Raw genomic sequence first — 16,254 nt, 5'->3', positions numbered from 1 at the left:
CAGCTGCTCTGCCCCAGGCGTCCCCAAGTCAGCCGCTGCTGAAACTGACCAGCGCTGACTACAGGAAGCCCGAGGCAGAGTTGCTCTGCCCCAGGCTTCCTGGAATCAGCGCTGATCAGTTTCAGCAGCAGCTGACTTGGGGACGCCTGGGGTTCTTAAGTTGAATCTGTATGTAAGTCAGAACTGGCGGTCAGTTTCAGCAGCGGCTGAATCTGGACGCCAGTTCCGACTTACATACAGATTCAACTTAAGAACAAACCTACAGTCCCTGTCTTGTACGTAACCCGGGGACTGCCTGTGCTGTAGAATGTAGCACTGAGAGAGACTCACTTAGAAATATTGCATGGTGTCAAGTATCAGAGGGATAGCTGTGTTAGTCTAATTATATTTCCACTCCATATGGCTAAATGCAGTGCCTTGCATGGTGTCAAGTATCAGAGGGGTAGCCGTGTTACACTTCAGTTAGTCTATAAGGTGCCACAGGACTCCTCGCCGCTTTTACTTAGAAATATTATTGCTCAAACCAGTTTCTAGATATGATACTACTACAGGAAAAAAACTGCAGTTGAGGAACTGTATTGAGATGGCCATAAGACTGACCACCTTGAATTTCTGAAGATCATTCCCCTCTTCCATTTGAATTTCAGAGGGGGAAGTCTTGAATCCAAGGATATCTCATTGAACCCAGGGTTCATTGCCACAGAGTTGGAAGCATTTGAGTGAGAAATTGGCCTCTCTCTGCTGCCTTGCACTGATTCTCTTGATAGAATTCTTTAGTCTCTAGGGCAGTTAATCAGTCTTGTAGGGTCCCATTAGAGAAAAAAAGTAAAACGCCGAATTACTGTTGAATTACTAGCTGTACTATTGAAGAGACCTGAGCAAAGTGATGCTCTGCTCCTTCACATATGAAAGAATTCCTCGTCTAATTCATTCTCTTTCCTTCTGCTTTAGTGGATGGTATAATCATCTAGTGAGTTCCTCAGAGTGGGAAATGCCAAAGAAATATGTCAAACTTCAAAAGGAGCATTTGTGAGACTTTTGTGTTCAGAAGCTAAAGTTGAAGCACAATCTAAATAAGTTCTCAACAGGATTCAAGTTTCTTTAGTGAAAAAGTAGTAACAATCAAAACTAAAGTGCAACATCTAAGAGACAGCAGAGTAGAAATCTTACAAAATGTTTTATTAATGGATATTACATAATATAGAGACTAATCATAATCTAGTGTTCAGTGAGTGGTATCCTCTGATTAGATACCGTAAGTTGTAAAAAACGGGTTGGCTGCCACGATGCAGTCATTGTGCCTTTGACTGGCTCAGGTTGGGGATAAAGAAATTTTACTGAAGGCATAGGAACAAACCATCCCAATGTGCAGCAAGAAAAATATAGTATGCGATCGGTTTGGTTTAGCAGTGAAATCTTTGGCGAGCTTAAAAACAAAAAGGAAGCTTACATGAAGTGGAAACTTGGACAGATGACTAGGGAAGACTATAAATATATTGCCCAAGCATGCAGAAATGTAATCAGTAAGGCCAAAGCACAACTGAAATTGCAGCTAGCAAGGAATGTGAAAGGTAGCAAGAAAGGCATGTTAGCAATAAGAAGATGGTCAGGGAGGGTGTGGGACCCTCACCTCCCTCATTAAGGAGGTAACCTAGTGGCAGATGATATGAGAAAAACTGAAGTATTCAAAGCTTTTTTTGCCTCTGTCTTCATAGACAAGGTCAGCTCCCAAACTATTGCAGTAGGCAGCACAGTATGGGAAGGAAGCAGGCAGCCCGCAGTGGAGAAAGAACAGGATAAGACTTATTTAGAAAAGCTGAACATACACAAATCCATGGGGTTGGATTTGATACATCTGAGGGTGCTGAGGGAGCTGGCTGATGTGATTGCAGAGCCATTGGCCATTATCTTTCATGGTGACTGAGGGAGGTCCCAGACAATTGGAAATGTAGTGCCCATCTTTAAAAACAGGAAGAAGGAGAATCCAGGGGACTACAAGTCTATCAGCTTCACCTCAGACCCCAGAAAAATCATGGAGTAGATCTTCAGGGAATCCATTTTAAAGCACTGAGAAGAGAGGAAAGTGATCAGGAATAGTCAATATGGTTTCACCAAGGGCAAGCCATGCCTTTTATGATGACATAAGTGGCTCTGTGGATATAGGGAAGGTGGTGAATGTGATATACCTTCACTTAAGCAAAGCCCAGGTCTTCCACAGTATTCTTGGCAGTTAGTAGAAGAAGTATGGATCAGATAAGTTGATTGCAAGGTGGCTAGAAAGCTGGCTAGATTGTTGAGCTCAATGAGTAGTGATTAATGGCTTGATGTCTAGTTGGCAGTTAGTATCGAAGGGTATGTCTACACTACAGTGCTAATTCGAACTAACTTAATTCAAATTAGTTAATTCGAACTAAGCTAATTCGAATTAGCGCAGCTAGACTTTAAAACTAGTTCGAATTAGCGTTTAGCTAATTCGAACTAGCATGTCCACACAGAGTGGACCCTGAACAGAGGTTAAGGATGGCCGGAAGCAGTGCCAGCAGGGCATCAGATGAGGACTTAGAGCGTGGAGCTGCTGTCTCAGGCTAGCCGAGGACTGTGCTTAAAGGGACCCGACCCCCACCCCGGACAAACAGTTCTCAGGGTTCCCTGCTTGCAAAGCAGTCCTGGCTTGGAGTGCCCTGAGTGCCCACACGCAGAACATAACAGCACTCGGCCATCAGCCCGGCTGCACTTGCCACAAGCTGCCATCCAGGGGGAGGAGGCAATCAGGGGGCTGCAGGAGAACTTCCACCCCAAGAAGCCTGCAGAGCCAGCCCAGTCCTCCCCATCAGGGGCGTGTACCCCATTCCTCCCTCACCTCCTTCCACTTACCCTTCTCTAGCCCCCTTCCTGATATACAAAATAAAGAAAACGTGTGTTCAAAAATAGAATCTCTCTTTATTGAACAAAACTGGGGGAGACTGGGAAAAGGAGGTGGGAGAGGGGAAGAGAGAAGCTGGAAGAGGGGAGGGCAACAAAAATGATCAGGGGTTTGGAACAGGTCCCATATGAAGAGAGGCTAAAGAGACTGGGACTTTTCAGCTTAGAGAAGAGGAGACGGAGGGGGGATATGATAGAGGTCTATAAAAGCAAGAGTGGTGTGGAGAGGGTGCATAAAGAAAAGTTCTTCATTAGTTCCCATAATAGAAGGACTAGAGGACACCAAAGGAAAGGAATGGGTAGCAGGGTTCAAACTAGTAACTGAAGGGACTTCCCTAAGAGTCTGTTCTAGGGACAGTTTTGTTGAAGTTCAGAGGTGACTCTAAGCTAGGAGGCGAGGGTAAGGATAGGGACCAGCGTGACCTGGACAAATTGGAATATTGGGCCAAAAGAAATCGGATGATGTTCAACAAGGATAAGTGCAGAGTCCTACACTTGAGAGGGAAGAATCCCAAGCACTGCTACAGGCTAATGGCATATTGTGGTGCATTCATACGAGCATTGCCAGCAGATCTAGGGAAGTAATTATTCCCCTTTTATTCAGCACTGGTGAGGCCACATCTCAAGTATTGCATCCAATTCTGCCCCCATCCCATTACAGAAAGGATATGGATGAACCATTTTGGTCAGGGGATTGGACTTGATGACCTGAAGTCTCCTCCAACCCTATGATTCTATGAGCTTATAAATGGTGGATTGGAGGGAGAGACCTCTTCTGAAAGAACAAGAAAGCATCAGGAAAAACACTTTGCAATCCTTACATTTGTGGTGGCTTTTGCACAAGAAGTAGTATTACAGTTCATTTTCTATTGTGGCAGTTTGCATCAAACAATTGTGGGTGACTGCATGTGCACAGTTCTAGTTCACTTGCACAATTTGACTAGAAAAAGCAGAAAAGTGAATGTTCTTGTCTAGTCACAAGAGAGAAATACAGAAGTGGTTAATTTAACTGTAGAAGAGAATGCCACTGGCCTACTTCTCTCCCTCTATTGTCTGCCACTGTTGGAAAGGAGCTCCCATCAGTGACCTGTGGCAGGAGGTGGGAAGCTTCTCCAGGAACTACAGGCAAAGGAACTGTGGATGAACTCTGAAGAAACTGTGGAAGAGATCTGAGATCCTTCCAAGAGAGCAAGACTGCCCAGGAATCATAGAATCATAGAATCACAGAATCAGAGACTACTAGAACTGGAAGGGACCTTGAGAGATCACCAAGTCCAGTCCCCTGCCCTCATGGTAAGACCAAGCACCATCTAGACCAGGGGTTCCCAAACTAGGGGGTGCGTCCCAGTGGGGGGCATGTGAAGAAATTCCAGGGGGGAGTGAAGTGACCCTGCCCCCCGTCAATCTTCCCCAAGAAAAAGCCTGGTCCATCTGTCCATTTGGGTTTGCTTGGGCAGACTTCAAAATGGCCTCTTGTCTCTACAAGATTTGCTGCTATTTTTTTTTTTTTGGTCAGTCCTTTTTTTTTTTTACTCAACAAGTTTTGCTGCTATTTTTTGTGTGTGGAGGGGCCATGACACCGAAAAGTTTTGGTACCACTGATCTAGACCGTCCCTGATAGATGTTTATCTAACCTGATCTTAAATATCTCCAGTGATGGAGATTCCACAACCATCCTAGGCAATTTTATTCCAGTGTTTAACCACCCAGACAGTTAGGAAGTTTCCCTAATGTCCAATCTAACCCTTCCTTGCTGCAGTTTAAGCCCATTGCTTCTTGTCCTGTCCTCAGAGGTCAAAGAGATCAATCCTCCCCCCCCCCCCCGTGACAACCTTTTAGATACCTGAAAATCACCATCATGTCCCCTCTCAGTCTTCTCTTTTCCAAACCAAACAAGCCCAATTCCTTCAGCCTTCCCTTATGACTCATGTTTTCTAGACCTTTAATCATTCTTGTTGCTCTTCTCTGGACCTTCTCCAATTTCTCCACATCTTTCTTGAAATGCGGTGCCAGATTTGAACACAATATTCCAATTGAGACCTAATCAGCTCAGAGTAAAGCAGAAGAATGGCTTCTCATGTCTTGCTCACAACATTCCTGTTCATGCAGATGAAGCCCATATTTATAATTTCACATACAAACATCATTCAAGTACATGAGTAGCATACATAGAATCAGTAGAGCATAAGCTTTCATTTGACACCTCGTATGGCCCACTTTGTACAGAATTTGCGGCAAACACCTCCCATGGGTGCAACAGTGATCTATCTGCTCACTTTAACATCGAATAACATTATTTTCCCTGTCCTTCAAAGCAATTGAAACCCCTCCCAAATTAGTATCGTCTGCAAACTTAGTAAGTGTACTCTCTATGCCATCATCTAAATTGTTCCTAAACCCACTTAGGACTGGCCAGGGCAGACGCGGTTGTCTACTGCATAAGTGGAATTTGTTGCCATCTCCACTTTGTGATTGTGGCAGTCTGCAAACTATGCATCACATTGTTGCAGAATGTGCAACACGAAAATTCACTGGCTCATTGGAGGATATTCACAATCTAATCAGCGATGCTGTTCACTGGCTGGAGAGCTTGGACGTCCAACTTTGATGAAGAAATATAGCATTGAACATGACATTCAAAGAAGAAGATCTAAATAATTGATGAAGCTATTGAACAGAACTGGTCCCAAAACAGACACCTGTGGAACCCTTCTTGTTATTCCATTCCAGCATGACTATAAACTGTTACTAATTACTCTCAGAGAATGGTTATCTAGCCAGTTATGAACCCACCTTATAGTAGCCCCATATAAGTTGTATTTGCCTAGCTTATTGATAAGAAGATCACGCGAGACCGTATCAAATGCCTTACTGAAGTCTATATATACCACATCTACTGCTTCTCCCTTATCCACAAGACTTATTATCCTATCAAAGAAAGCTATCCAATTGGCTTGACATGATTTGTTCTTTACAAATCCATGCTGGCTGTTACCTATCATCTTTTTTTTTTCAGATGTCTGCAGATGAATTTTTTCACCACCTGCTCCATTATCTTTCCTGGCACAAAAGTTAAACTTACTGGTCTGTCGTATCCTGGGTTGTTCTTATTTCCCTTTTTATAGATGAGCACTATATATGCCCTTTTCCAGTTTTCTGGAATCTCTCCCAACTTTCATGGTTTTTCAAAGATGATAGCTAAAGGCTCAGATACCTTCTCTATCAGCTCCTTAAGTCTTCTAGGATGTATTTCATCAGGCTCTGCTTACTTGAAGACATTTAACTTTTCTAAGTAATGTATAACTTGTTCTTTTATTTTAACTTCTAAATCTACCCCATTTCCACTAGCATTCACTATGTTAGGAATCCCTTCATCATCAAACTTCTTAGTGAAGAACACCCATAGAGGATATAGGAGCATGGAACTCCACGGCTATGTCTACACTGCCGGGTTATTACGCAAGTACGGCTGTTCTTAAGCAAGAATTCGCAGAGTGTCTACACTGCCTGCCTGCTCTTGTGCAAGGAAATTTACAGTACGACATGGTAAGAGACAGCTCCTTGCGCAAGAGCTACACTCTTTTATAATAGGTGTAAGCCCTCTTGCACAGGAGCTCTTGAGCAAGAGGGCAGTGTGGACGCTTAGCAGGGATTTCTTGCGCAAGAAAGCCCTATGGCTAAAATGGCCATCAGAGCTTTCTTGCACATGTAACCCTTCTGCCGGGCAGGCCTGGCAGTAACCAGGGCTGGGTTAAATATCTTGGGGTCAATCTCACAAAGAACTGGCTCGAGCTCCTCCCCCCCCAGTGATCTGGGAAATTCACGCACCCCTGGGCGCCTCTGAGAGGCAATGCTTCCCCACTCACAAGCACTGAGTCTGAGTGTAGGAAAAGAACATTTAATGAAACAGAGAGAGAATTCGTACGGCATTAGCTTGGGGAAAACACCACAAACAGAGTTCATAACCCAAACATGAGCCAAGCCTCCACCCCAGCCAAGAATCGCCCGAAGTCCACAGAATCTGACTCCCCAAAAGTCTCTGTCCCCACAAGTCTCTGTGCCACCCAGAGTCCCAAAGTTCACCCGCAGGGTTTCACCTCCCAACCTGGGTAGAAATGGGGGTGGGGGGATAGATAGGGGGCACCTTATACGAAACTCCACCACGCTTCACCAGCTGTCTCGTCCCACACCTCTGGACACTCCGCTGGGCACCTGTCGCTGCTTCTCTCCTGCCTCCACTACATGCCACAGCGCTGGTTGCCGCTTCTTGCCTGCCGCCGCTCCACACCACACCACTGATGGCCGCTCCTCATCCGCCGTCGCTCCACGCCACACAGCTGATGACTGCTCTTCGCCTGCCACCACTCCACATCAGGCCACTGGTCGCCGCTACTTTACTGGCTGCAATAGGTCTGGCTCTCAGCCAAACCAGTGATTTCAGCTCAGTGATTTCAACTCTTTAGCCACCAGCAAAATGAATCCAGCTTTCACTGGACTAGCAAACAAAAAAACTCCTCAGGGCGTCTGCTTTAGGTCTGTCCTTAAAACAAAGGGGGAAAGGTGCAGGCTGGGCCAGTCTTATAGCTCATACCTGGCAGGTGTGAAGCACACTGATTCAAGTCCTTTAACCCTTTCCCCCAGCTCTGTTCACTCAACTCTGGAAGGGGGGAGGCTTGTTCTTCCAAGACCTTTTACCATGATGGTGGTGTCTCTCCTGTAAGCACTGGTAGCATGTTTTACAGTTCCCACATTTAGGGGTAGCATGATTAGTTACCCCCACAACAGTCCCAAATTATATACAATTCTCCACATTCCATTCCAACACTGACTCTCCATCAGCCCTGGCAGAATGGGATTTACATAGCCACACCTTGGATTCTCTCCTGAGCAGTATTTACATGTCAACAGTTAACAGTTAATTACCTTGTAAAGCTAAACAACTGTAGTGGGCACACCCACCCCTCCTTTTAGCTGGCTGACAGCAAGCAGCAGTTCAGCCCCTGCTTACACACAAGAGAGTATCCACACTGCCATGGGCGCTTTTGTGCAGAAGCACAGCTCGCACATGGCAGTGTGGACATTTTCTTGTGCAAGACTTCCTGCACAAGAATCCTTGCACAAGACGTTCTTGCTCAAGAAGCCACCAGTGTAGACATAGCCCACAAGATTATGGCCACATTCTGCTTGAGGATCATCTGACTATGCTACTAATGAAGGCAACTGCAAACCTGCACCTCCACAATACTGCTGCTCTTTGAAATGAAAATAGTTTTGGTCCCACTCCTCTGCAAAAATCTCATTAATTCCTTACCTCTTCTTCAATGCCCAGCATACAATATATATATATATATATATATATATATATATATATATATATATATATATATATATATATATATGTTTGCTCCATTGTTATGCAGAAATTAAAACCAATTTAGATTAAAATTGTTGAATATGAACATTACTGGAGCAAATTGTCATGTAGACCATTCTGTCTGTAGTTTCCATCTCTGGAGGTGGTCGGGAGATGATCATGCATTATGTTCAGGCACATAATGTAGGAATTTCTGTAGGAATCAGGAATGGGAAAGTTCTGAACATTAGTACCAGTAGTGAGGATAACATGGAATGGTAAAGCAACATTTTTCATGTATTTGTGTATATGGATGCCCCCGTGGTTACCAGGACAATACTATTTTTATCTTTTATATTTCTGGTATCTATGATGGATGAATTGACTAAAAAATCCTTCATACTTTCTAACAGCACAAAACAAATTAGTAAGAGCAACATTTCTACTACTCTCCTAGAAGTGTTCCTTTTTGTTTTTTTTCCCAATGTATACTGTGTACTTGTGCTGATTTATGGGAGGAAGAGATGAGAGACTTCTGAAGAACTGTGCTGATTAAAACTGTGGGTGTGTGTGTGTCCTGAAATGATTCAACCCCAGACTTCTTTATTCTTTTCCATTTCTTTCCATATGATTCTTCTTGGGTGGTTTGTGAGATTACCTTTCACTGTTGCCAAAAACATGTTTTCTTTATTGCAAAACTTTAAAACTTCCCTACAAAATGATTGTTAATGACAGTTAAAGCCATGCAGAAGTTTTTGTATCACAAGCCGTGAAAATCAGTTTCCTACATTATGTTCAAACAGCTTTGAGTGGTAAGAAAGGCATATAAAAATGACTAATTGTGTCAATTTCCCATTTTACAAGCTTTTAAAAAAATCTCAATTTTCTATGGCTACAGTTAAAAAACAAAAAACAGATATCAGCACAGGAATTTCTGTAACAATCAGTGTAGTTATTGTGATCTAAAAGGTAGAGCATTGGGGACTGGGAAACTATTCATTAGTCCTAATGGTTTTCTAAAATAAATACAGACATTTTTTTCTGATCCAGGCCAATCCATCCTGCATATTCTGCAAACATAAGAATACTGAGTGAGCGTACTCAGTGATGTGCAAATATGCTACTATGATTGAATATAGAAGCTAAGTGTCTGAATCATGGTCAGTGCAAACTGAATTTTTGGAAATGTTAGTAGCAAGCCTCTAAAAAATAATGATGCACATATGCAAAAGATGATTTTCAGGGGATTATAGGTCAAATATAGGTGGATGATCATAGAAACATCAAAAGGTGTCTCCCTTGCCCCACGGAATCATCCATTTCAGATATGAACCAAACTGTACAGAACCAAACTATGAACCAAACTGTACAGAAGTCTTCAATGACATGATCTTAAAAATAAACAATAACAAAAAAAGACATTGGCAAAGCAATTTATTCCGATCAACTTTATTCTTGAAAAGAACTGAACTGTCTTGCTAAAATGATGTGAATCAGATGAAAATTTCTTGTTAACTTATGGAATCTCACGTGTCTGATTTCTTAAGACCCCATTTTCACAGTGATACCTAAAGTGATGTATATGTTAATAAAACATACCAAGTCCAACAGTATAAGAAAACTAATGTCCACAGAGTTAAATTAATATAGTATAACTATTAAGGTATCTTTATAACTGAAAAAAATCCTGGTTAAAACACATTTTTACATCTTTTTAGCAGGGTGAATGGTTTGAAACCACTCTATTGATTTAGGCCTGCTTCTCACACCAATTCTCAGCCATGTTGGAGTTGTTCATTAAATATCTTGCCTTAAATCTCCCATCTATGAAACTGTCAGCTGACGGTCAGGGCAGTGAGTGGTGTATGTGTGTGTATGTTACACACCCGAGACTTCAACTGCTGAGACCGGGGTCCCTTTGCAGCGGGCAACCTGGAGAAGGTTGATGGGCACCCCAATAAGTTTACAGGGAGAGATTATTACATCTCAGATTTTAGCTGCTAGAATACAAGATCCCTTCACAGCGGGCAGCCTAGGAAAGACTGAGAGATGCCCCAATGGATCTGTCACCTGGGAGTGACCGAAATCCAAACGCCCAAGCTCTTCCTATACCTGTCCCTTATGACCGGCTGAAGTTCTTTTTAATTGTGCTTGGTTCTGTTACAGCAACTGAAGGAGTCAGGTTAAAGCTTAAACAGTTACAGGTTTATTGAGGAAGCTTATAAATCATATGGTTACAATGGCTATTGCTTTATTTCTTAACTGCTAGCAAAAATAGATCTTAAAAATGGTTACAAAGAAAATAAAAGAAAATAGAAAATAGAAGATAATGGTACCCAATGACAGCTTAATCTTTAAAGAGCTCTATTCTATGCATGCACTAAAACAAAAGGACACATACGGGTACAATTTTTACCCCCTTCTGTTTCGCTCGGTCCCAGCGTGTCAGGCCAGGATCGGTCCCTCAATTCCTCGGAAAGACGAAAATATGAGGTGGGCATCCCCGTGGACCTTGGGAGGTCAAAACACCTAACCCGACCAGCAGGTAAATGGTAGATTGACACTCAAAGTCAGTGTGCTGCTGGACCCATCTTTATACCCATGGGTTCACGTATTTTTCTTTCTAATCTGTGATGCCAAATGGTGCTGGTCTGTCTTTTGTGACACCAGTTCTTACAAGGGAGTTGTGAACTTAATTTACACTTGTAAGAAAGAGTTGGGAGCATTAAACTGGAAGTACTGGAGATTCTTTTCTCAGTGGGAGATTCTTCTGCCGGGGACGTCTGTGTGTGTTCGTATCAACATGGGTGCCAGCCAGGCACTTCTTGCAGCCTCGAGCTCAGCTTATTGCCTTAATCATTCTCTCCTCCTATCTATGCTTTCAGCTTACTCAGGGTCAGAGAAAACTTGCATATCCTGATCTCGCATCAAAGCAGATCAAAGCTTAATGGCTATGCTGATTTTTTTTATTGTTCCTTCTCTGCCCTGTATACATGCATCTCAGAGGGCAAGCAAGATTGATGTGACCGGGGGGGGGGGGGGGGGAGTTTCTGGCTACAGAAACTGGGATAGAAATACTTATACTACAGGGCTGTGTCTACACTGGCACCCTTTTCCATAAAAGGGATGCTAATGAGACACTTCAGAATTGCAAATGCCGCGGGTGATTTAAATATCCTCTGCGGCATTTGCATGAACATGGCTGCCGCTATTTTCCGGCTCAGGGTTTTGCCGGAGAAAAGTGTCAGTCTAGATGGGATCTTGCAGAAAATAATCCCTTTTCCAGAAGATCCCTTATTCCTATTTGAAAGGGATCAAAGTAGTACTTGAAAGTAGGAATAAGGGATCTTTTGGAAAAGGCTTTATTTTCCGCAAGATCCCGTCTAGACTGGCGCTTTTCTCCGGCAAAACCCTGAGCCGGAAAAAAGCGGCAACCATGTTCATGCAAATGCCACGGGGGATATTTAAATCCCCTGTGGCATTTGCAATTCCAAAGTGTCTCATTAGCATCCCTTTTCTGGAAAGGGGTGCCAATGTAGACACAGCCCAGGAGTATTGTGACTATTAATTAGTTAACATTTGTAAAACAAACGGACAGTGGAAAATGCTATGTGAATAGTGACAACACAGTTATCCTGGGCACTTCTATTAAGAAGAAATATAAGCTGCAAATTCATATAATTGGGTTAACAGTTTTAAGCATAAAGTGATCTTTTATATGTTCCTTAATTAGTCTATATGTGTAGCTTTTTATCCTGTTCTAAAGACTATTAGAAAAAACAATTAATGTGTTACTATATTCTTGGTGTTGCAGACAGTAACAGACAATCAAGTTTAATGCACCTATCTGATTACAAGCTGCTCTTTAGGTGTAGGACAAATGACTACAAGATGCCATTGTCAAAAGTGTGAAACATTTAAGCCATGAAATATTAATCAAAACTCATTGCACTTATTGCTCAATGACATCTCAATCATCTCAATGGGAATCAGATTTCAGACCTAGAGGGCTTGCAGCAAATTTCTACAATGTTAAAAAAAATCCAATGAACTTTAAAAATGTCAGCCAGCGGGGATTTCAAATACATAATTTACTATTTTGTTGGCTGCTTATAAATGGATAATAATAAACTTCTGGCTGAATGCAAGCTCATAAAAACTGGATCAAAAATGTGAAGAAGACCATGAAATGATAAATGTGGAGCTTTATGATACTAATTTTCTTCTAAGTAATTACAGTATGAACAGAAAATGTAACTGTAGTGTTAAAATGTGAATGGAAATTTTGACATTCTGCTTGTAGAGTGCAAAGTTTTTTATAGAGACAGGCTGAGTGGCAATATTATTTTCTGAACCACTATAACAATGCAATATCAGCATTGCTGGTATTGCTGCTTAGGTTGGATGGACTTCAATGGGTGATATATTTTCATAACTATTCTCAGTATTATTTGACTTCTTGATGTATTCTCATACTTATTTATTTAACCATCTGACTAATAAAGTGAACAATGCAGAGATTTCTTATTTGGAGTTCTAACAGTTCTTGCTCAATATTAAGTTCTTACACGGAAAGGATTTATTATTCAGTTTAGCATAATTGTATACATTGAATGTAAACAGAAAAAGGTTTCCATGCTGGCTCTGCAGAGTCTGATTGAAGTTTTGGATTCTGATTTTCAGCAATCACCATCTTCTCTCCCACTGTGACCATGATCTCCAAAGACAGATCTCCAAATTCCATGGGAACAAAGAAGCTGTCAAATCATGGAAGGCGAAAAGAAAATGATGGAAAAAGAACTTTTAGAGAGACTGGACCTAGTGCATAGTGATCACTTCCACAAGAAATAAGAATTATGAAAGTACAGGCTGTACCTTCCTTGTCTGGCACCCTTGGGACTGGACCAGTTCTGAACCAGGGAATTTGCTGGACTATGGAAGGTCAATGCCAGCCTTTCTGATGCCACTGGCTGCTGGGCTCCACTTTGGCAGCATCATAGGGGCGAGCATTAACCAAGTGGCACTTGGGGCACTCAGGAGAAGAAGGGGACCAGGAGCACAGCCTCATGGGAGAGCATTGAGTTCTGTGGTAGCTGGTCTGCATTCCCAGACCACTGCACTGCCTGTAGGGCTCACAGTCACCCTGTCTCTTCCCCCAAGCTTCCACCCTAACCCTAGCCCCTGCTCACTCAATGGCAGCCCCTCTGCTGCCACCAATTGTGGAGGTCCACTCCAGTGGCAGCAGGGGGGCCACCATTGACAGAGCAGGGATGTAGGCAGTTGAGGGAAGAGTAAGGGTGGAACCAAGTTGTGCTCTCAGTCCCCGCCATTGGCTGAAGGGCTCAACTCCTCACTCCCAGCTTCAGGGCTCCACAGTCACTCTGCTTCTTCCCCTGAACATCCCCGATTTCCGCTTCTCCCCTTCCTCCCTCTCTCTCTTTCTCTCTCTCTCTCTGAGTTTGTGGTGCACCATAAGCTCAGGAAGGGGCAGAGAAGGAGTTGCTGAGCAGGATGCCAGCTTTTCAGTGTGAGTGTTTCATCCCGGCAGCACCCAATGGGATGCCAGCCCAGAGATGATGCTGGACTATAGATGTCTAAACTATAGTGTTCAAACCTGAAGTGCCTTTCAGAACTAAGTTCAAAACTCTTCACTAAGGTCTTCACAGAAACACACAGCAACATTAAAATTGACAAAAACAAAAAATCTAGATGTATTAAAATATCTAAACTATGACTATAAACTATGAGTTTGAGTCACACATATTATTTAAAACTAATAGATACAAAAATTACACTAGACTAGCACAGGATGTTTACTATACTTATCTCTGAATGATCCTTCAGGTGGTCTGAGATTTAAGAATGATCTGTGTTACATGTCAGTTGTATCAGAACTTAAAAAAAAAATCAACAAAAAAAGTTTTAATATAAGAGCACTTGACTAGAATCATAGCTTATTAACAAGTAGCTTCTGAAACAATAGGGTTGATAGTTACACCAGTGTTACTTTACTGTCATCAGTCAAGTTATATTTTGTTTATTATGGTAAAACTGATAGGAGAAAGTTAACTGTGTATGACAACTAGATCAATATTGCACAGTTTCTTACTTTTAAAAAATTAGCCTAGACCTTGAGCACTATGCAAAAGTCTTATCATAATTAAAACACTCTTATAACAATGATTTAATTGTGTCCCTTTTTATGTTAACTTTTCAAACATCACAAAATAAGTAACGTTATTATGGATTATTAATGTAATATATATTCTTATTGATATAATAAATTTTTACAAACCTGATGTAATTTCCATTAATTATTTTTTCTCCCAAATATTGGATCAGCAGAAACAGCCATAAATTAATCTATGGTCCTTCTTTCATTCAAATAGATTCAATCAATATTTTAAGTCTTACATGATATTTAGTGCATGTCTGAAATACAAGAGAATATAAATGACATATGAACTGAGCATAAGCAGTGAATCCTTTACCCATTGAAGTGAACAGGAGATTTGTTATTGACTTCACTGGGTTCAGCGTTTCACCCAGGAGTTCATATATTTTTTCTCTTTATCTCTTTATTCATGTGATGAATTGAAGGGATGAGCTTAATTTGCACAAATCCTCATGTCATATTCTATGAGGCTTATCGATGGAGATTTAGGGGAAATGCATGGACATTTTGTTTTGTTTTGAGTCAGAAGAAAATGCAAACACTTCAAAATTCTCAGCATAAGAAAACTCTGCAAAAATATTCAGATTGTTTGAAATATTTTGAATTTGAATTTCAATATAATATAATACCTTAAACATTCAAAAAATAAAAAAGCTGTTTAAAAATGAACAATTTAAATGTTTCCATTCAAAAATTGCCAAAACAGACATCCTCAGCATTGTCAGAACTTTTTTCTGTTATTTTTTCCATGCAATTCCATGAAATCTTTCTATTTCGATGTTTCTTAATTTCAGATCGAAAATGATTCTGTCCTATTTTTTTTCTGACCAACATTAGGTACATGATAAGAAAAATGCCAAAATATTTTGCCTCCATTTATATTATGAAGAAGCGTTTTCATTGAACTTGAAAGATGTCCATTGAGATATGAATTGTCTTACCCAAGCAGTGCCCATATAAGTGAGTATAGCGATAAATAAAGTCTGACCATTTTTGCTAACATTGCATTAGGTGAATTGTCATTAAAAACATTCTCTTTCTCTTTTCTCTGTGGTAAACTCAAGAAAAAATTCATACCTGAGTCTCTTAGATGAAGCATCAAACTGGAAATTCTGCAGTATCTTAAAAATTCAGCTGTGTGCCAAGCTGTGATAAACAGAAATATTCAAGATGAAGCACTGTCAGTGTAAACAAAATTTCCAGCAAGGTGGCCTCCGTGAAGAATCCTCAGCTTTGAAACAAACTCCTCTCTTAGTCCAAAGCAACTTGGGCCAGTTGGCCTGCAGGGCCTATTTACTTCACCAAGTTTTAGAAAGAGAGTTTGGGGCAGATGGTATATTTATAAGGGCATTTGATTCCCTGATTATTTTGCTTTAGAGCATGATAAATCTGCTAAATATGACTGCATTCTGTCATAATTGTATTTTCAAAAGGCCAGAAAAACATGGGACAAGAACCTCTTTCTATTAGTTGCTGTGAAATAGAAAGAAAAACCAGCAAAGCATTTTTGGCACTATCATTAGATCATTCATTAGGCTTCCCACCAGGATCCCTACAGTTTACTTGCAAATTTATTAAGTCTTCTGACCTGTACTGCACATTACTTATTGCCAGTCACAGGGACAATGGTAATCAATAGAAAATATAATATAATAATAAACATAGCTTGGTATCATTCCTTCAAAGTCTGGGGGAGTTAGAAGCCAGTTTTTCTGTTCAAATTATATGTAAATTATTTGCTAACTGTGAATTCCATATCAAGATGGACAATATGAAATTACATCTGCAAGATTCCTACTATGTG

Source organism: Pelodiscus sinensis, chromosome 13 (genome assembly GCF_052426305.1).
Source record: "Pelodiscus sinensis isolate ZL-2025 chromosome 13, ASM5242630v1, whole genome shotgun sequence".
NCBI classification, from domain to species: Eukaryota; Metazoa; Chordata; order Testudines; family Trionychidae; genus Pelodiscus; species Pelodiscus sinensis.
The sequence above is the reverse complement of the archived record's forward strand: the minus strand, read 5'-3'. Positions refer to the sequence as shown.